The sequence below is a fragment of the Zootoca vivipara genome, chromosome 10 (genome assembly GCF_963506605.1).
Source record: "Zootoca vivipara chromosome 10, rZooViv1.1, whole genome shotgun sequence".
Taxonomy (NCBI): domain Eukaryota; kingdom Metazoa; phylum Chordata; class Lepidosauria; order Squamata; family Lacertidae; genus Zootoca; species Zootoca vivipara.
Window position 1 is genome coordinate 37,826,874 of NC_083285.1, and position 21,082 is coordinate 37,847,955.

Consider the following 21,082-nt stretch of genomic DNA (forward strand, 5'->3'; position numbering starts at 1 on the left):
AAACGTCTGATGTTTGTGACTGCGGGGGCAAAAAAAAAAAATCATAAATCTGTATGATGCTATCATTTCTGATTTGTTATCGCAGCAAATGCCAGGTGTAAGCAGTCTGACCATGGCTTTATTAAGCGCTTTCGTTTGCTAAGATAGTTACTATTCGACAGCAGAGGAGAGAGAGAGAGAGACAGAGACACACACAGAGAGACAGAGAGACAGAGAGATGGCAGTGCTGTAGGGGAAATCTCATTTGCTTAAATTTTTCATCATACCTTTCTTTTTATTTTTTTGGTAATCACAGAGAAAGCTTAGAGCTTATGCAGTGAGGAACACCATGAGGTTTCCAGAAATGCGGTCACTCGGGGAGCTGAATACAACTGCGAAAGCAATGTTTCACCCCCGTTACGTGTCTGCCTTTGATCTCAGATTAAAAAATCTGCGACCCTCTCCCTCCAATCCAAAAGCAAATAGATGCAAAAGGAAAGAAACCTTCAGAACACAGGCTGGCAAGGACAAAAAAAATAAAAAAATAAAAAGGAAGGAAGGAAGGAAGGAAGGAAGGAAGGAAGGGTGACTGTAGTTGTAATAGCCCCCACGGACCTGCTTGGACAACAGGCAACTGCCACTGGATTCACCGGATGAGCTAAACAAGGGCTGTAGGCAGCATCTCTGGTCCTGCAAAGGACAAGGAAAGCTTTTAGGCTTTCTCTGCACTTGCTGCCGAAGCTCTGACAGAAGCAACAAGACAGTCCTAGCTCTCCTGAAGTCCCAGTTCTTCAGAATTCATTTCAAAGCTTGCAGAGAAAGAAAACAATGGTAAGCCAACAATTATGAATACTGTTTACTGCATTTAAACATGATTTTTATTTTGTGTCTTGCATCTAATAGGAATTATTGCTTCTCCCTAGATATCCTGGTCTTTTAAAAGGCAGGTGTGAATTTTGATTGTTTTTCTGAGGTATAATTTGTTGTTTTTGTCCAATTTATTCATTTGTGGCACTGGACATACAGGGGCCATTCAGAGATTGTTGAGGTGCAACTGTAAATGGGTTGTGTCAACCCCAAGTTAAACTACTTCCATTTTCAAAGCACCATGTTCCTGTAGCTTAACTTTTAGCATGTGACTCAGATAAATAAAATTTATTGCTAAGGTTGGATACCTGGAACAATAAGAGTTTTAAAGTATAATTGCAGTGACATGCAAAGTTCAGAAGGTAGTATTTCTTGTGAAAGCATTTAGATATTGTAGTAGACTTATGGGTTTTAACTGGAACAAAAACTCCAGCCCAAATCCTGGCAGTGCAAACTTTTGAAAATGCAGAAATACCGGTAAATATTTCAGTGATAAATAAATGATATGATTTGACACCAATTTCAATGTTGCTTTTTAGGCATTTCATGAAAATCAATGATCTGCGGAGTGAAATGAAACTGCTTTTGAAATTTTTTCTATATAGCACTACCTTGGAAAAACAGTTTGAATTACCTTGCTTCATTGACAGATATTGTATTCAGACTTTTATCTGATGTTGATGATAAGACTAGCTATACTGTGTAGGGCAGGATGACACTAAAGGGGCAGTTTTTGAATGTTTGTATTTATTTTCTTCAAGGTATTCTACACATGGCTTTTCCAGACCAGTAACTTCATCAGAACAAAGCTTATAAGGTAGGTCAGAATAAATACTCATACAACTTGATAGTTAGGGCAGGGGGAGAGGGGAGGGGAGAAGGAGAATCTAAATTGCATGCAACACAATGTTAATGAATAATCTCTTCTGCCCAACTATATTGTATGCAGTATGAAATGAGAGGTTGATTGATTTACATGAATGCTCAATTATTGTACTGTTTTTATTCTGAATATGCTCTTGGTCCTGGCTAGTGTTGGTAGCATAACAGAACTGAAAACCAGGAAGCTGTTGCACATATCTCATACCAACACACCCCCTTGGGTCACAATATTCGGTAGAGATACCTAACAGCTTCTGAATTGTACATTTGTATTTAGAACAAAGTGAATACCTGAAAAGAGCTGAGAAACAAGTGTAAAAACAACTGAGAATACTGGAAGAAGTTGTAATTTTTAAGAGCAAGGGAAAGGTTATCATCAACATAGTGATGATTCCTACTGCAATGAGACTTTCTGAAGATACTATCTACCAAAAAGATAATGCTGATAGGCGTGTCAATATGACAAGCACTTTTGATAGTGGTTCTCTGAATTAAAATATAGCAGCTGCCTATAATCTTGCTGTTCTATTCTTTCCATCTTTCCAACCTTTTTTAGTAGTACCTCGGAAATAATGCGGGATCCTAAACCATATTTCTATATTAATGATATTTAAAAGGCCAGTTGTTGCACTTGTTTGGGGGAACACATCTATTTTGTAAGTCACATCAGAAGGGAGTTTGGGGGAATGAATTTATGCTGGGTTTGAATCATTGCTATCAATAGACTTCAACAGGGAAAGTGGTTGGGTTTCAACTTTTATTTTACTTGTTTCAGTCCAGTGTTTACCTGCTATTGTTGTTATTAAAGTTTAACCCTGATTAATGATTTTTAAAAAATTTCTTCATGTGGAATCTGCCACTAATTTTGATAATGCCTAGACAATAAAGACTGCAATTGAATGTAAAGCCATGCTGTTTGAATCCCGCTGGAATCAATGGGCAGTATCCAGCTAAGTCATATTCGGAGTAGACCTACAGAAATCAATGGACTTTGGTTGGTCATGACTAATTAAGGTACATTGATTTTAATGGGTCTACAATCCAATGGGGTTAAAGTTGCATCAAATGTTTTCAGGATTTCAATCAAAGACTAAAACATTTATTTTAGCCTTTAAAGGTTTTAATCTTTAAGAGTTTATGCCTATCCAAACACCATACATTTGTTCTCTCCCTGCACTTTTAATTTTGTTATTAATATTATTATTTTTTAATACATACCATTCATTCTATAAGTTATATGCACAAGGAGATGCCACATTAGTGATCTTAAACCTATAGAGGGGAGTTCACAGTTTTGAATAATACAGATTTACACAGTGAGATAAAAGGTTAATTAAGGTTAATATTGGAAAACATGTTCTGAGACTTCCCATTGCAAAAACCTGAATGAATCTGATGTAATTCTGTGCATTTTCTTTCTGTGTTTGATATGTAATATTTTTCTAGATCTAGGCTGCTGCTAATTCATTAAAACTTTCCTTGAGGGCAAATGGATCCTAGATATAAGTAAGCGCCTTTGTAGGAAAGCACATAGCATTATGAGTTAGCTACGGGAATACTGTAACTGTATCCTCAGGTAACATTTTTGTGTACGAGTATATTATGCAATAAAAGTAGGTATTTCCCTCCCTATTTTTATATTTCTTCTGGGAAATATCCAAACCTTTTCAAGCAGGTTATGCTCATGGCTGAAATTTGCAGAAAACAATCAAAATAAATCCTGAAGAATATCTAAGAGAAATACTACTCATGCTTGTTCCTTGGTTCACGAATAGCATTGTACCTCTATTTGGGTTGAGTTGTCATCACATCATGTGAACTTCATTGTTAATTATGATAAGCATTTGTTGCAACCGGCCATATGCATGTTTGTGGAATTTAATAGGCAAACTCTTTGATAACAGCATAAGACTGCAGCCTTACTCTGCAACATATCATTCCAAATTCACAATGAAAGTTCAGCAATTCAGTAGGTTGGATCCAGAATTCACTCTCACTCAGGGGATTTATTTGCTGGTGGAGGGAGGGTGACGTCTGCTCATTCCCCCTGGAGTTCCCAGTACTACCTCCCGCTGGATTTTGGGGAGACACTTTAGAAAAGTGTGGGAGATGGCACTGCAGTGTGTAGGTGAAAGGAGAATGCCAAAAGGCACCTCTCTCCTCTTACCAACAGGATCTGTCTTCTGGATCAAAAGTCTTCCATTGGCAGAAGAGGTCTTTCTGTCTGTGGAAAGTGAAGTCAGGATCAGATTCAATTTCTCTTACCTGCACTACCACTTTTAAAAATGTGTAACTTAAAATAATGGGTGTATGCAGGGCTTTTTTCCAGCCCGAACTCACCAGAATTCAGTTCTGGCACCTCTCAGGTGGTTGTGTGGTGTGGTAATGGTGCAGTGGTGCGCATAGATCAGCATACACACACATTTGTCTAGTGTACCATCTCTTAAGACTGGGCTGCCACCAGGTGCCAGAAGGAGCTGCAGAGTCATTTTTATTGAAAGATAAGAAAACCTGCACCGTCTTTGCAATGGGGTATTCTGACTTGCACATGGAGTTGTACTAAATTCCCTATTGACCCCTTTTAAGCTTTTGATTTTGTTGTTCTGTTTTTATTTGATTAGTTAAAAGATTTCTAGGCTACCTTTTAGCGTTGTTTTCCTACAAGGTGGTTTTTAATAAATAAAACACGACGTGCCATAAATATCACAAAAGACCATAAAACGGTGAAATTATCAATAACAACCAACATAGCAACCTCAAAAATAGTTAAAACTATTTCTTGCCAAACTTTTTTGCAAAAATATATTTTGTGTTTTTCTTTTGTAAACCACCCCGTGGCCTTTGGATGAGGGCTGATTTATAAATTTAATAAACACTACTACTACTACTACTACTACTAATAATAATAATATTTCCTGAATATACTAATAATACACTAAGAACTGTTGTCAACTTTCCTACTCTACTTTTCCTGGGGAAAGGATATTGGTTATAAGTGTTTATTGGGGACTTGCATTGTGGGAACGTGACTAGATTGTTTGGAAAGCAAATTGAGTTTGTTTGCATGCCATGTTAGGGTCACCACAATGTATTTTGCTGCCTGAGGCAGACAAGATACCCTGTTCTAGAGGTTGACTGGAATGGCAGCTGAATCAGACTTCAAGACTGGTGATGGGATAATATCTTATTGAGGCAGTAGGACAGAACAGGTCTGTTCTCCAACAGAAGGGAATAGGCAGGCAGCTGAAGAAGGGCACTCAGTGTGCTGTTGCCTATGCATCTATGTAACTGCCATCTAAGGCAGTTGCCTGATTTTGCCGAATGGTAGAGATGGCCCTGTGCTACACTCAGGGCCGTCTTAAGCATATCGGGCACCTTGGCGCAGTGGTGCGGAGATTGCTCTGGCGCCCCCCGCCCAGTTTCCCACTGCGGCTGTCTGGCAGGCACAGCGCCACTGCAGTGGGCGCAACTGCGTGGCACCCCCCTGGCGCCCTGGCGCCCTGCGCCACCCAGCCTTGCCTTAGAGCCGGCCCACTTTACACCCTTTCACCTGCAAAGACCTCAAAGTAGTACAGTTCCTAGGTAGTCTAACAGTATCATGGTATTACGTGCCTTCAGGTCATTGTCATTCTCTTTGCAAATCTGTTTAAAACGAAGGTAATCTTCACATACGCACTTCCCTGGGGTCTTTTTCTGTTTTGCTCAGAACAAGCATGCTGATTAGTTGAGGAAGACCCAAGCAATTAGCCCTGTCCATGTATTTCTAGTGAACATAGTCTAGAATAGCTTGGGAACGAACATTCCTCTGTTTGTGTGCATGCACAAATAATGTTAGGATGTGCATAGTCTGATCGATTCATAGGAAATATATATCATTCTGGTAGAATAGCTGCAGAAATCTCATGTTAAGGGGATATTTTGGGCATCATGGTTTCATAGCATAAATATTAGTAGAGCCTTATCTAGATAGGTGCAGGATGATTGATAACAGGGTTAGCAGACTTGTCTGATGTTAGCATTTGCCTTTCTTGTGATAGTACATCTCCTGTTCTTTTGATAGAATATATATGGCTACATAGATATAGCATAGAATGTGTTTTGAATGTGCTCCTCAGGGTTCACTCCTAGATGTAAAGAACTACCAGACTTTAAACAGTAGAACATTAATGGGTTCTAGCTGTGGAACAAGAAGTGTCTGGATAGCAAGTAAAAGTCAAAGCCCATCTAGCCAAGCAAGCTGAGAATTACCATTCTCTGCATATTATAATAGCAGCTGGGATGGGCAAGTCTCAGGGCGCCCTAAGAAATTTTGTCATTGCATAGTGGTTGGACTAGATAAAACTTAAGCCATCAGGCAGCTCTAAAGTTATGCTTCCATTCGAGATGCTATCTCAGTGCTACTTGTCCTTGATAATTGTTTAATTGAACAGTGCCACCTCTACATAAGGAGATAGTCTGAAGCTCTTAGAAATTATTTTCAAAGCAGACATCACTACTGAAATCCAGTGATGCTAGAGCTCGGCTTGGATCTGAGAAATCATTGTCTCAGCCCCAAAAGCTTGTTGAGATGCCAAATCTTGCTGCTCTCATCTCCTTGGAGGAAGAGCAGGACACGAATGTAATTAACATTTGGCACTATATATGGTTTGGAATGTTTACAGCAGATCATTCATTCCACCATAAATGGTTTAGCCTTTACTACATTGAAAAAAGTGAGATGGTAGCATTGCATCATGTTTATGAGAAAGTTATAATCTGGAGTGGTATTCGACTACATTTTACTTAGAGTAGACCTACTGAAATTAATTAGCATGACAAAGTTCGGCTGTGTAATTTCAAAGGGACTACTCTGAGTAAAATTTAGTAGTATTTCCCTTACAAATTTCTTTATTAGGTCTCTATAATAAAGGTAGTTATTTAAAATACCATACTTCTTAAGAGGACATTTCCCCCCCAAAAAGTATTCTCGTTTCATCATATTGTATTATAAAATAAAAACCACACTTTTGCTGAAACATTTTGTCTGAAATTTTAACCGTGAAGACATTTCACAGCATTTCTCAATGTATAAGTTCTCTGACCCAGGAAACAATGCTATTTACTCACCACTCTCTTTTGTATAATGAAAAATATTTCCACTGTGATACATTTCATTGAATAATAAAACTATTTTCTTCTTACCGTTGTTTCACTGAAAATAAATAAATAATCAGAACTCTGGTTTCTTCTGTCAAGCACAGAGGAATGTAGATTTCTGTATGCTCACATGTATGCATGAGTGTTCACATTTACACACACACACACACACACAGAGAGAGAGAGAGAGAGAGAGAGAGAGGTGTGAAGAATTCACATAGTATCCAAAGTTGCTTTTTTTGTATACTTCTGAAAACCAATTCATGATCCAAAGGAAAGTAACCATCCATGAAAAGAAGAACCTTTGCATCATTCTGGGTTAGGCCAAGATAAATACAAAATCTGAAGATGGTTTCATTCATTAGAATCTGTTTTCAAATAGCATTCTAACTTGGTTTAAAAGGAAACTCAGTATAAACACTAAAAAGCTCATCAGACCTGACCTGAAATTATCTCTGTAAAATAAAAAAGTGCAATGTTGTCTCTTCGGGTGGGTTTAAATCCAATGCTTGAATTTGAGCTTTTCTTATTTTGTTCTTGTAAATGAATTCTTAACATTTATTTGGAGGGAGGCTTATATTGGAAGGGAACTTGCAAGGGAACATGTCTGCCTTTGGAATCAGATACAGAAAATATTCCACTGTCCTGATCTCACAAAATATAAATATTTTCTAGACAAAGATGTAAATGTATTGCGCAGAGATACAGGTCACTGAAAGTGAAAATCTAGGTATTTGTTACTGAATAATGTATCCCATTCAATGGTAATATCATTTGGGATATAACCAGGTAGTAAATTGGAATTAGAAAATATTTTGTATGCTAAGATATATATCAGGCCATAAATAGAACAAATAATTTAAGTCCCCCTCCCCTAAATAGTATATGTGTCAAACTCTTGTAACAACAAAAAGATTATTCATGGAAGAGTAATGATCATGTTGACTTCTAAATATGCCCAAAGAGTAATATCAGTTATTCATTTTGCCTACATTTAATCCCCCCATATCATTGAGTGTGTGTTTTATAAATCAAGTAGATGTGTTTTTCATTCTCTGGTTTTGTCACGGAAGCCTAGCAATTGACCATTGATTTTATTCCCCCTACTCTTCTGTGGGTTATAAAGAGAGCTGTGGGTGGTTAATTTATGAAAGTGGTGTGTGAGTAAATAAAGAGTTAAAATAAAGGCAGGCTCACTGGTTTGTTGAGATCTGTCAGAGTCTGAGTGGCTGCATATCTGTCTCAGGAACAATAGGTACCTGTATTCTGCTGGGCAGTCAGCAGCCAATATGGAAAAGGTCTGCTTTGGTTAAGAGGTTTCTTCATGAGAAGCCCTAAGACAGTCCCACTTTTGCAGGGGGGATGCAATCTCAACTGCCTTGAGATGAGGGGCAAAGCTTTGATCATTTCTATTCAGCACTGACTTGGCCTGAGACTGAGGTTCCCAGTCTAGAAGTCAGCAGGCTGTCTTTTCACTTTCTTCACAGAGGCACACACGCACGCACGCAAACATATGCTCTCCCTCTCCCTCGCTCCCTTACGCGCACACACACACCCTCCTTTGCTGGTCTAAGCAGGCAGCTTAGTTGTCACAGCTATAACCAAGGCATAGTGCACTGAACACAGCAGCACCTCCAGTCTCCGTGGTGGGAAGAGGGGGCACGGAAGGTGACGACAATGGAGAAGCCTCAGTCCACTTGCAAGTTTAGGTAAGAAAGAATGATTTGTTTTCTCAAGGTTTTAGACACATTAGAATCCGTTAGCTTTAAATGAAACTGCTTAAATGAAACTGTTTAAGGATAAAGATGCCAGACTCTAGGTTTTCCCCCCAATCAGTTTCTGCATTGCTAGTATAAAAACACAACTCCATCCCACTCCTACTCTTGAGATGGTGACTAATCTAATTAGAAATGTTTCTAGCACTCACTTTTAAAAAATGCATTGTGATGCTTTCTTTTACAGGGGGATTGTGTCACAATGAGCAGTATTTATTCATTGCGGTTCAGCGGGGTAAAGTGCCTCTTTGCACCTGCCATACATATACAATATTAAAACTGTGTTCCATCAAACCCAATTTTTAACTATTTTTATACTCCTAACTGTACCGAGTTCAGAGAGTTTTAAAAATTAACGAGCTTCCCTGCGGAGTTCAAATAGTATAATTTACATGAACCACTGCAGCAGGAAGAAGACATTATTCTGGGAATATATTTTTAATGCAGGTGTAACCTTTAAACTTTAATACATTGCTTTCTCAACAATTTCGAGGAAAACAGAGGCATGTGCAGTCTGTACTTTAAAAGAGCCAGTGACTTAAAGAAATTAATAATCAACTTGAGCATTAACAAAATGAAACAAAGCGTGTGTGTGTGTGTGTGTGTGTGTGTGTGTGTATATATATATATATATATATATATATATATATATATATATATATAAATATCTGTGTAAATAAATACATTTAAAGTATTTTCTCTTGATGTGCTGTGGGGATGCTACAAACAACTTACTGAATGTGTATTCCCGGATAAGCCATAATTGTTAGAGGGAAAGTATAGTAAACAGCATTTCTTTTTGGAACACAAAATTGGAAATCTAGAGTGGAAATGCTGGAGAAACAAATTGAGGCATAAAGTTAGACAGCTAAAAGAACATGAGGGGAGGTGAATCTGCATTGGTGCTTTTTTTTAAATTGACTGTAAACCAGATGCCATCATTTCCTTATCTCAAAAGCCTAGGATTTGCTACAGCATGCCATCCCTTTACAAATATAAATTTACTGTGTGACTCCCATACAGGAACAAAGACTAACTTTGACACTGTGAGCTTTATAGTACTTTCTATTTATTGTAAACTACTGGAGATTTTTAATGAAAGAAAAAGGAAGGCAATTTAAAGCTTGAGTGTACAGTAATCAATGTGAGGGATGCATTTTATTCAGTTGCCCATTTGCAAGATTCATTCTGAGCTTCCTGTGATATATTGTTATGTAAATATGGTTCAGCAGGGGAAAGCTGTGCTAAGGAGATTCAATTTACTTTGAAAGTTGTTCATTTTAGCTTGAGATGAATGCTATTTGTTTGATGTGATTCAAAGGAAAGAAGTGACTTTTCATTGTGAAACCTATTGTGATGCGAACAGGGTGATATAATCTTTTTAATTTTGGCTTTCACACCACAGAAGATAAAGAGAGATCTCAGCTCATTTAGTGATTGCTAAGTCTTCATGGGTGCCCAAGGACTGATCTTGGTTGCTATGGCTAATCTGACCTCAATCTATGCTGCTTTAGGAACCAAGGCACTTTCTCTCTTTTTTACATTTAAGAGCATGTACCTTGATTTATGTCCAAAATTGTGACTAAATGTCTTTGTATCCATATGGTAAATGGTGGCATGCAATTAATCATTTTGTAGAAGTAAACACTGCCGCCCCACTCGAAATATGTTTTGTTCTGAATTAATGGTATGGAACAAGCCAGTCTCGGCAAACAGCTATCTATTATTTTAGAGAACCATTGAAACTTGGATCAAAAAGAAGGAAATTGGCATTCACTTTGCCTTGCATTAGTATTTCATTTCTGCTAACTGGTGATGAGACGGCATGTAGATTGACAATGAATGACTACCATTCCATCTCTCTACCTGAATATATAATAGATTAGTTCTGAGTGTGTATTTGTTCCACGAGGCCAAAAAAAGGGTCCCTGCTGCTTTATCTGATACTGTTTGTGTCCTACTCCATTATCAGTGGTTATACAAAGATTTGCAGTTAGGAGTACTTTTGCTCTTCTGAAAGAAGCTCACTGTTTTAGTCTTATGCAAGTTCCCTGAACTCAAATACTATCAGATTTTGTTACTATTAGAAATGGTCTGCCTGTATGACACTTAATGGCCCTTGCATTTTCATGTATTAGAGAATCTCTTTCACAAGGAACTACTGTGGTTAAAAGGATTTATTTATTTTTTTGTACAAAGTATTGTGGTTTTTTTTTTTAGGGAAAGGAACAGTAATATTTCTTTTCTGTTGGATGGAAATTACTGGTTTGGCTTCTTGTTTGGGTTCTGTACACCAGGATAATGTAACAGTGATCTCAAGCTAACAGAGAAAATGATCTGGTATTTTTAGCATAGCTAAAAAGCACAGCAATACTTCACAGTTTTTTGCTCTATAATGAGTTGGCTAGTTAAGATTGCCACTTCTGTAAGGACAGCCAGTTGCAGTGTTGTGCCTGATAGGATGGTTGGCATTATAAACAAAGAAAAGCTTGAATTTGTTGGTAATTGTACAAAAACAGCCCTTTAGAGGAAATCTTTTATTCTCTTTAAAAGAACCCATAACACATAAAGGCGACAGAAGTGAAAGGTAACAGCTAATTGGCTGCTGTTAGATCACTGGTTCATACCTAGGCACCACTTTGGAGACCAAAATAAGTTCAGCTATGAATGTCATAATTACCAGTATAGTAGGTTTAATGTTATATAAGGGTTTATTTAAAGCACTTGCTAACCTTGATATGCCACTTAAATCTGTTCCCCATTTTTATCATTTAAGAAGGTTAGTGGTTCGAGCCCACCCAGGGATGGCTGTGGGCTGGATCCCTGCATTGCAGGGGGTTGGACTAGATTACTTGGCGTACCTTCCAACTGTACAATTCTACGATTCTGTAAATTTGAAGTATTTTCATACAGACATATTGAGATACTGTTTAATTTTCAAGAAGTTCAGTGAAAGTTGCTGGTGTAGAGAAGGTGGGAAACTTAATTAGGTGGTTTGTTAAATGGACTGTAGAAGGTGGCTCTTTTGAGAACTTATTTTATTTTTATTTTTGGTGCTGGATGGATAGCAGTATTTGACAGGATAGTATCAATGGCTTCTCTATTGGATTTTAATAATGGTCAAAATGAAAATAAGTACAACATAACTTCTTAAAAATCAGGAAAAGTTTTGCTACAGACTTTAATGGGATCTGAATTGTAACACCTTTCAATATTTACTATGTAAACATCTTTACCTTAAAATAACGACAATTTAGGAATGTATTGGCACTTTGATCACATACAGTGTAATTCTATACATGTCTACACTGAAGTGAGTCCCATTGAGTTCAGTGGGGATTACTCCTATAATGGATAATAGGATTACACCCTTAGTTTCTGGTTTAATAACAGTCAACATGTGGAGATCCAGATTACTGGAGTTCTCTGTCTGTCTCTCTCTCTCTCTCTCTCTCTCTCTCTCTCTCTCTCTCTCTCTCTCTCTCACACACACACACACACACCACACCACACACACATCTGTGTGTGTAACAACAACCCACTAAAATTTACTTATCACAAATCTACAATGTACCAGCTAATGTCTAGAAGTGAGAGTACCCAAATGGGAATCCTTCATAATTATATGGGGTGAGTGATGGCAAAATTCAAACCAACAGTGCCTTCATGTTTTCATTGTCACTTCACTTCATGGTGTATGCCAATTTCAGTGTCTTGAGCATAATGGCCAATGTTCCATGTGTCTACTTAAAAAGATAAAGTGATAGAATTACATTGTCTTAGTTAACTGCTGCCAAATACAGAAGTATTGATTAACCAGCAGGAGATGCTGTTTAAGTGTTTCAGCTGTCACCCTTCTATTGGAGACTGAGTGCATCATTTTCATCACTGACTCATTCTCCACTAATCTATGACAAAAGGGAAATACTTTATTCCTACACTTTGGCTTCCTTATGTTCCCTTATGCTTATGAACCAAGTCTTATTTGCTTGTTGTTTGCTTTTAAAATTTGTGGTGCCATATTGTTTTCTGCTTCTGACATATAATCTTGTTGTGGCATGTGTTTATAAACCATACAGAGAGCCAAAGGCACAGGAATGTGTTGTTCACATAAAAGTAATGCTATGTTAATCATTGTTTCTTATTTTTCTTAGCTTGCTTAATGTAACATTGCTTGAACCTACATTTTTTAGAATTCTTTTTTTAAAAAATAAATAAATTCCTACATCTAATACCACCAAAGTCATATTTATATGAAAACATTTTTGTGGCTGAATGATGTTCAAAATTATACATGCACACAGATATTCACATGTGAGATATCATGGAATCAAGAATTGCAGAGTTGGAAGGGACCCTGAGGGTCATCAAGTCCAACCCTCTGCCACACAGGAAGGCACCAAACCTCTGCTTAAAAACCTCCAATGAAGGAGAGTCCATAACCTCCCAAAGGTTCAACTGTCAAACAGCTGATACCACCAGAAAGTTCTTCCTGATGTTTAGTCAGGATCTTCTTTCTTATTACTTGAATCCATTGGTTTGGGTCCTACCCTCCGGAGCAGGAGAAAACAAGCTTGTTCCATCTTCCATGTGGCAGCCCTTTAGATATTTGAAGATGGCTACCATTTCTCCTCTCAGTCTCCTCTTTTCCAGGCTAAACAGACCCAGCTCCTTCCACCATTCCTCATAAGGCTTGGTTCCCACACCCTTGATGGTCTTGGTCATCCTTCTCTGTACATGTTCTAGCTTGTCAATATGCTTTTTACATTGTGGTTCCAGAACTGAACACAGTATTCCTGGTGTGGTCTGACCAAGATTTGCTTTCATTTTTTTTTAAAAAGGTTCTTTTATCTCCTTTTGCCATGTTAAGAAAAGAGATACTCTCTATGAGAGACACCCAACATATTTCATCAAGAGAGTATCTGGAAGGGATAGCCTTGGGGAAATCGCCACCAAACTACTAGAAGCTACTAGAAGGATGAAAGGGCTGAAGATTTGCACAAAGCCTTTGAAACACATTAGGCTGAAACACAGAATATTCTTGTAGGGCTTTAGATGGTGCTTCCTGCCTTATAAGAGTGAATTGAACGTGCATTTTTAGATAGCTTTAGTCCTTGTGGATTTGTATTTTCCTGGCATTCTAGGTAGATAAGCATTTATCTTCCAGTATCATACCTTACAGGGGTAGTGAAATTTTTTGGTTCAATTAACATTTAAAGGTGACCTACCCAAATTTGCAGTTTTCCGAACAATATGTTAACTAAAAAGGAGCCATCCCTTGAAATATGCATTTCTCCGAATTTTGCAATGCAGTTCACCCGGCAAGTAAGGTGTACAAAAAATACATGTATTTGAGTAAAGTGTGCATAGAAATGCATATATTAGTGAAACTACAATTACAGAAGCATTATACTAGTGGCAATTGCTTTGCAAAAATGTGTTATACTTGGGGAAATTGTATACAAACATGTATATTCTGGATTTAGTCTGTAGTCCTGTGTACCCACTTCCCTGGGAATAAGCCCCATTGAATTTAGTGGGATTTTTCCTTTTGAGTAGACACTTATAGGCTTGTGCTGTTACACAGCCAGTTTAAGAGTCATTTGTGATTATTGAATTATGTCATTTTTTTCCTGGATATGGGGAGGCACCAATTCACCTCCTTGCAGAGGGTGCAAGGCACGGGAGTGAGAGCCAGATACAGGGTGCAAGGGAGCCTAGTTACACCTCTGCCCCTCTTTGAAACCACTGGCAAGCCATGTTGACAACACTGAGCGAGGTGGTCTGGCTCAGCATAAGGCAGCTTCCTATGATCTTTTAAAATATGAGGTGTGAATGTTACAGACGGGTATTTCAAAACACTTATATGACACACAAGAGAGCCGCAGCTGGGAGCAGCACTGTGCTGCAATCCTATTGCATCTGTGTGATGTGTAAAACAGCCCTGCACTTTGAAAAATCTCTCCTCATTTTAATGTATGGCTAGTTCAGTCTTGTTCCCTTTCCTTTCACCATCTGTGGGCTCTGTTGCAGTGGGAGAAGCCTAGCAGCACAACTTCCAATACAGTGCAAAATAAAATAAAAATGTTAAGTTAACAAGAGGCCTTGGCAGAGAGACTAAAGTATGGGAAGGAATATTTGCTGCAATTATTTCTTCCCTCTCATCTTATTCAGAAACATGAAGGGCTGTTACATCTACAGTACACAGCTTGGCAAGAGAAGCATTTTGTTGTGACTGGGCTTCTGTTGAGCTTTGCCAGTGTTCATTTATTTTAGAACATAAAGAATGCTATCCTATCTCCACTCACCTGGAAGTGAGCCCAGAATTGTGCTGAAAATGGATCAAATTCCAGTCCGTTTCTGATTTCTGTAGGGTAGGTCCATTTAACTCCACTTCTTAGTGGGATACTCCACCCTCCCCTCCCCCCACCAATGGGATTTCCATATATTGGCACCTTGAATTTCTGTGTTATGTGTCACTCTGTCCCTGTCTTGCTCATGTCTAGGGCGTGAGTGTGTAGAGTATGGGGTAAAGCTGCAAACCAACATCACGTACCCCCCCCTTAGTGACCATATATTGTGTACAGTTGTGCAAGCAAAAAGCCCAACACCCAAACTCCTGTGCAGTTAATACATCTGATTATTTGGGAGCCTTAATCATGTAGAGCTCCTCCTCAGGCCTTGCTCCTTAATCTATACACATATGCCATACAGGTGAGTAATGTGTGATAGGGCTGAAATGAACTACTATTGAGCTATAAAAATATCCATTATTTGGGGCTATTGATGTTACAATCTACTCAGTAATATCACCATGGCAGTTGTTTATTTCCTTGACATCTGACAGGAGAACATTCCACAGGGCGGGCGTGACTTCTGAGGGCCTTCTTGGTAGTTGTGCCTGTCCTATGGAATGCGTTCCTGTCAGATGTCAAGGAAATAAACAACTATCTGACTTTCAGAAGACATCTGAAGGGATGTATAGATACATTTTTAATGTCTGGTGTTTTACTGTTGTTTTATAATCTGTTGGAAGTTGGGCAACCCAGTCAAATGGGTGGAATATACGCAAATTAATATTACTACTACTACTACTGGGAGTAAGTGATAGCATATGGTAAATTCCGCTGCCTTTTCTATTTTCCCAGTCCCATTGAGTACATGTCTGTAGAAAAACCACCTGGTGATTGGAAACTACTCTATATTATTCATTTAGACTTTTAGAAGACATCTGAAGGCAGCCCTGTTTAGGGAAGCTTTTAATGTTTAACAGACTATTGTATTTCAATACTTTGTTGGAAGCCGCCCAGAGTGGCTGGAGAAACCCAGCCAGATGGGTGGGGTATAAATAATAATAATAATAATAAGAATAATAATAATAATTCACTGCCTTCTCAATTATTCAATTCAATATGTCTATGCAGTTTCGCTTGTGGTTACTCTGGGCCATATATTTTCTAGTTTTAAAGTTGATCATGTGTTTATTAATCCTTGAGGTTATTTTATTACACTAGATTACTCTTGGTTATGGAGAGACCCTGTGTCTGTTCCTTTAGTAAAATATTCTTGACAGGATGGCCACAGGAAGGGTTGAGATACTTCTGTGAAACTGGCTCAGGACCCCCTTCCCCCTTAATCACTTCTCTTCATGGATCAAATTTGGGGGTAGAGAGAGTGAGCGCTCACCACCCTGCTTGCTAGCCCTGCTACTGCTGTTGTATCCCCTTCCTGCTACCCACACTTTGGGGGTTAAGATCTAAAGCAGAAAGTCTTCACACATGTAGGCTCTTCTTGCGATTTTGAACAATTATAACCACGGGGTGGAGAAGAAACAACTGAAGGAGGCTTAGAACTTACTCCTCCTTCAGAGCATATGGTCATACAAATAATTTCTTAGACAGCTATGCCATCATCTGTTCCAGCAACATGTCTTAAGTTAACCCCCCTCTCAGTCATCTCCTTATCCAAAAATCTTATGGGCAAGAGACAGCTAATTATTTCTAGTTTACTGTTGCTTACTAATGAGATATTGCCTGTACTACAGAATGTATCACCAAATGGCATGGAGAAGGGAAACATTTGCATCAGTTCATATGGATCTTACTCTTCTTCCGCCATAGCCACCAGCTTCTGCCATTATAGATACCTTTCCTACCTGGCTGTGCCTGCGATTATGTGAAGGCCACACATGAGGGCTTTCTGTGAACCTTCCATTACTTCCTGGCACATGGACTGCTGGAACAATAGTATCCAAGGCAGAAGGAGCCTCAGGGTATAATTTTTTTGGGGGTATCTGAATTCCATACTAAGTTCTCTGATGGCCCAGGTGGAAGAAACCATGAATCCCCAGGGCCTGGTTCTCATTTGGGAAGTAGTCCTGAGTTTGGGCTGTACCTTCAGATTCTGTGTGTGGGCTCTCGTAAGACAATGTTCCTTCATACAAAACAATTCCCTTTACATAGAAAGCTAGTAACCTGGAGCCCTTCTCCCCCAATGTGGTAGCTTTCTATGATCAGTTCAGTGATCTAGATGGCAGGATGTAATTGACACTGGTCACTGACATCAAGAGGTGAGCGTTAGAGGAAAAGAGAAGGGCAGTGGAGCAAGGTTAGGAAGTACAGGGGAGTTGGGGTGGTGTTTGAGTCCTGCTTCATTCCCACTGATGTCATATGAACATGGGAGCTGAACTTTGGAATGGGCTCAGAAACAGCAGCAGCCTTCTATTTCAACCTCCACCCCTCAAAAACAAACAAACAAACAAAACTTTACAAACCAAGATGGTGGTGGTTCATCCATCACTCAAAATGATACAGATCTGTCTTCATTCGTGTCCTCTTATGTGGAAAAATGAGGTTTAGTACAGAGAATCCGAAACCTCAACTCTCCATCCCCTTCAGATGTCTAGGCTCCCCCATCCAATAGAAATATGGAAACCCAGACTACTGGGGTGAAAAGCATTCTGCTTTGAATTAATCATTGTTTTGCTATCCAAAGAAAGTGATAACGCCTGACATTGCATTCCAGTCACCAGCAAAACTTCAGTTGAGAATGGCAGCTGTAAATATCAGTTTTGCATTGCCAAGGCTTGCAGTTGACTCCAGTGGTTGTTACTTAGCTTGTCACTTTGCAGAAGAGATCATGACATCATTGACCGCAACAGAGCTCCCTTCCTGGTCACATTAGGGTAACAGTGGATAGCCATTTCTATTCTATTTCTGATGGTCATTCTAATCAGTCTGTGTAGGAGAGCTCAATTTGGAGGGCTAACTGAGGGGGGCAGCTGCTGCACTGAGACTAGAAATAACACCACAATCAAAGGGTAAAAGCTTAATAAAAAGAAGTAATAAATTGCTACCTCTCCACAGCTTTACCTTTGGAAAGCCTGCTGTGGAGATCCTGATCATCCCAGCCAGCATAATTTTCCCAGAGTACCTGGTTGGAGCAGACTTGGGAATGGGAATGAATTCACAAGCCTTGAGTACTGTCCTGAATACTAGATGCTGTGGTTTCTATGGCAACAGAAACCAAAGATGACAGTCAGGAGGAGTAGCTAACAAAAGCTCCTACTCAACTGCTGGATGCTAATTTGAAAATATTGCCCTTTTGAAAAACAAAAACAAAACAAAAAACGCCTTGCTTTATTTATCCCCATTCAATCCCCTTTCCATGGAAAGGAATAATAATAATAAAAAGCAGTGGGTTGCGCTTCTCAGCAGCAATAGATGAAAACAATCGCTTGACACTTTGATAATCTAGCTACCAGGCAAAGGCCCATAAGTGTTTCAGTTTTCAAAACTTGGAACAGGTTTATAAGGTGTGTGGTTTTTAAGAGGAAGAGGAAGAACGCTAGAGGACCTGTCTCACCTTCAAGTGCACTTAAGCACCTGCAATGCAAATTCTACATGCTAAAGAGGTTTCATGAGATCAGAATCAGGCTGACCAGTTGCTGTCATACGTTGAATTGTGTGTATTTAAGTCCTGGTGCCACTTTGATGTACAGAGCTGAGCTTGGCACTGCCGCCGCCACAGCATTTCATTTATTTTACTTTATAACCTCAACATAATATAACAACAGTTTGAAACAATTAAACCTGCAAATATGTCAAATCCCCTGAAAACAAAAGAATAATAACTTAGAATTCCAAATGAAATTTTATATGTATCTGTCAAGGGGGAGTTCTACTGGTTCTAGAAAATGTTTCTAGAATTCAGGTGCTCTGTAAATTTTTATGACATATTATAGGAAGTCTCTCAGGTATGCATGGCCCGAAGACATTTGGGATATACAGATCAATACTAACAAACTCTCCAAGTGTCCCTATTTTCCAGGCACCGTCCTGGTTTTACAGAAGCCGTCTTGGCTTTGATTTGATCCCAGAATGTCCCACTTTTCCTTAGGACATCCCTATTTTCATTGGAAAAACAGTGGAGGATATGGAGTTGTGTGACCCCCCTCCCCCAAGCCAAGGAGATTAGTAACTAGACAACCTTTAGAAGACGTCTGAAGGCAGCCCTGTATAAGGAAGTTTTTAAATGTTTAATGTTTTATTGTGTTTTTTTACATGTTGGAAGCTGCCCAGGTTGACTGGGGCAACCCAGTCAGATGGCCAGAGTAGTAGTAGTAGTAATATTAATTATTATTTATTATTATTATTATTATTCAGGGCTAAAGTGTCCTCCAGTGACCAGTAAACCAGTCATTCTCATTATATAAGAGTTGTGTTGCCTGTTCCAAGGAACATTCATGATGATCCTATACTTCTCATGCTTCTGAGTCTTGTTTGAAAGGGGACAATGTTTTTTAAGTTAATAAAAAAGTCTGTGGGAAAGATTTCCATCCCCTTCTGCCCCTGATAAGATCCGAACTATGGGAAGAGGAAGTCAAAATGATCCATATTTTTTTCACCACTTCCTTGGAATCTCCAAAGTGTCTGCTACTGTCATATGAACTTGGGTTCAATGGACTGACCCTTATTCTGACTTCATCTATAGGTGGTTTCATGGCATGTGAAGCTGAAACAAACGTACTCCCAAATCCTTGTTACTATGGAGTAAAAACTGCATGGGTGAGTGGAAACAGTATCAAAAAGTCCCGTGGAACCGTAGAATACTAATATAGTGCAGTTCTATATAGGTTTAGTCAGAAATAAATCTCACTAAGCAAGTGTGCATAGGATTGCATTTATACAGTGTCAATCATTTTTAGGGCATTGGATGCCTGGGTTGCAGAAACTGATCCTTCCGGCTTTGTGATTCTAGGGTGAGTGTTACATCTTGAGTTAATGAAGTGGGGACAAGAGGTGAGACATCTGTCACTTTTCTTCTCCGGCTGTCAGCACTTCAAATGCCTATTCCCCCACTCCCATCTTCTTCTTCCTCTTCTCTCCAATCACTTCTATTCCCATGTGGCCAATTGGCACGCTTGAGTCTCCACTATATTTCAGGATCAACCTCAACCTTCCTTTTTCATCAAGAAATTTATTTTATTTCTCCATCCATCCAATTCATAGCTAAATGAACTAAATTAATAGCTAAATTAACTGTGGATGAAAAATTGTACTGGAGAATTGCTGGTACATTCTCAAAATATTGTTCATTTACTTTCATGTTGTTAAATCCTCTCCATACTGCCCTCTAGCTATCAGTTTAGCGATTTGGTACTTTTAAATTTTCTTTTGCAAATTAATCCTTAATTCCACCTTGCATGAGCATTTCTGCTTCTTAGGAGGGATAAAGGGATCCCTGACCGTTAGGTCCAGTTGCGAATGACTCTGGGGTTGCGGCTCTCATCTCGCTTTACTGGCCGAGGGAGCTGGCATACAGCTTCCGGGTAATGTGGCCAGCATGACTAAGCCCCTTCTGGCGAACCAGAGCAGCGCACCGAAACCCCATTTACCTTCCCGCTGGAGCGGTACCTATTTATCTACTTGCACTTTGATGTGCTTTCGAACTGCTAGGTTGGCAGGCGTTGGGACCGAGCAATGGGAGCTCACCCCGTCGCAGGGATTGGAACTGCTGACCTTCTGATCGGCAAGTTCTAGGCTCTGTGGTTTAGCCCACAGCACCACCCGCATACCCTTAGGAGGGATAAGCATGTGCTTATTAGAAGATGATAAGGAAAATAACCTCAGGACTGAAGTACATATTCCAAATAAGTGACAACAGAAGATGCACACCTTACTCATGAGCTCTGCTACATCCATGTGCTCCTGATACATTTCAAAAGAAAATTTAAACATGCCTGTAAGCAACAGGTAAACCTTATCCCTGAAAATAATATCCACTATCCTCTCCTTAAATGCTGTAATGAGCCCCTCTGATAAAACTAAGGCTTTGGATCTGTGTTTAATATCTCAATCACAGGTTCTGATACTCAAGGGTGCCTGGAAATAATATATTTCCTCTAATACTGATCAGAGTCCAACAATTATGCTTGCCACCTG

At 39.1% G+C, this 21,082-nt stretch overlaps 1 long non-coding RNA gene across 3 annotated transcripts in view; it reads left to right on the forward strand.

Moving 5' to 3' along the window:
• Positions 1-727: 727 nt before the first annotated feature.
• LOC118091582 (uncharacterized) overlaps positions 728-21,082 on the forward strand; it is a 90,819-nt gene continuing 70,464 nt past the window's right edge. For 2 of the 3 annotated variants that reach the window (XR_009558271.1, XR_004693399.2), the window contains exon 1: positions 8,165-8,573. This is a non-coding gene — a long non-coding RNA (uncharacterized LOC118091582). Of the gene's footprint in view, positions 811-1,607; positions 1,664-8,164; positions 8,574-21,082 lie in introns of those variants that run through there. The other variant, XR_009558272.1, reaches the window with a different exon arrangement.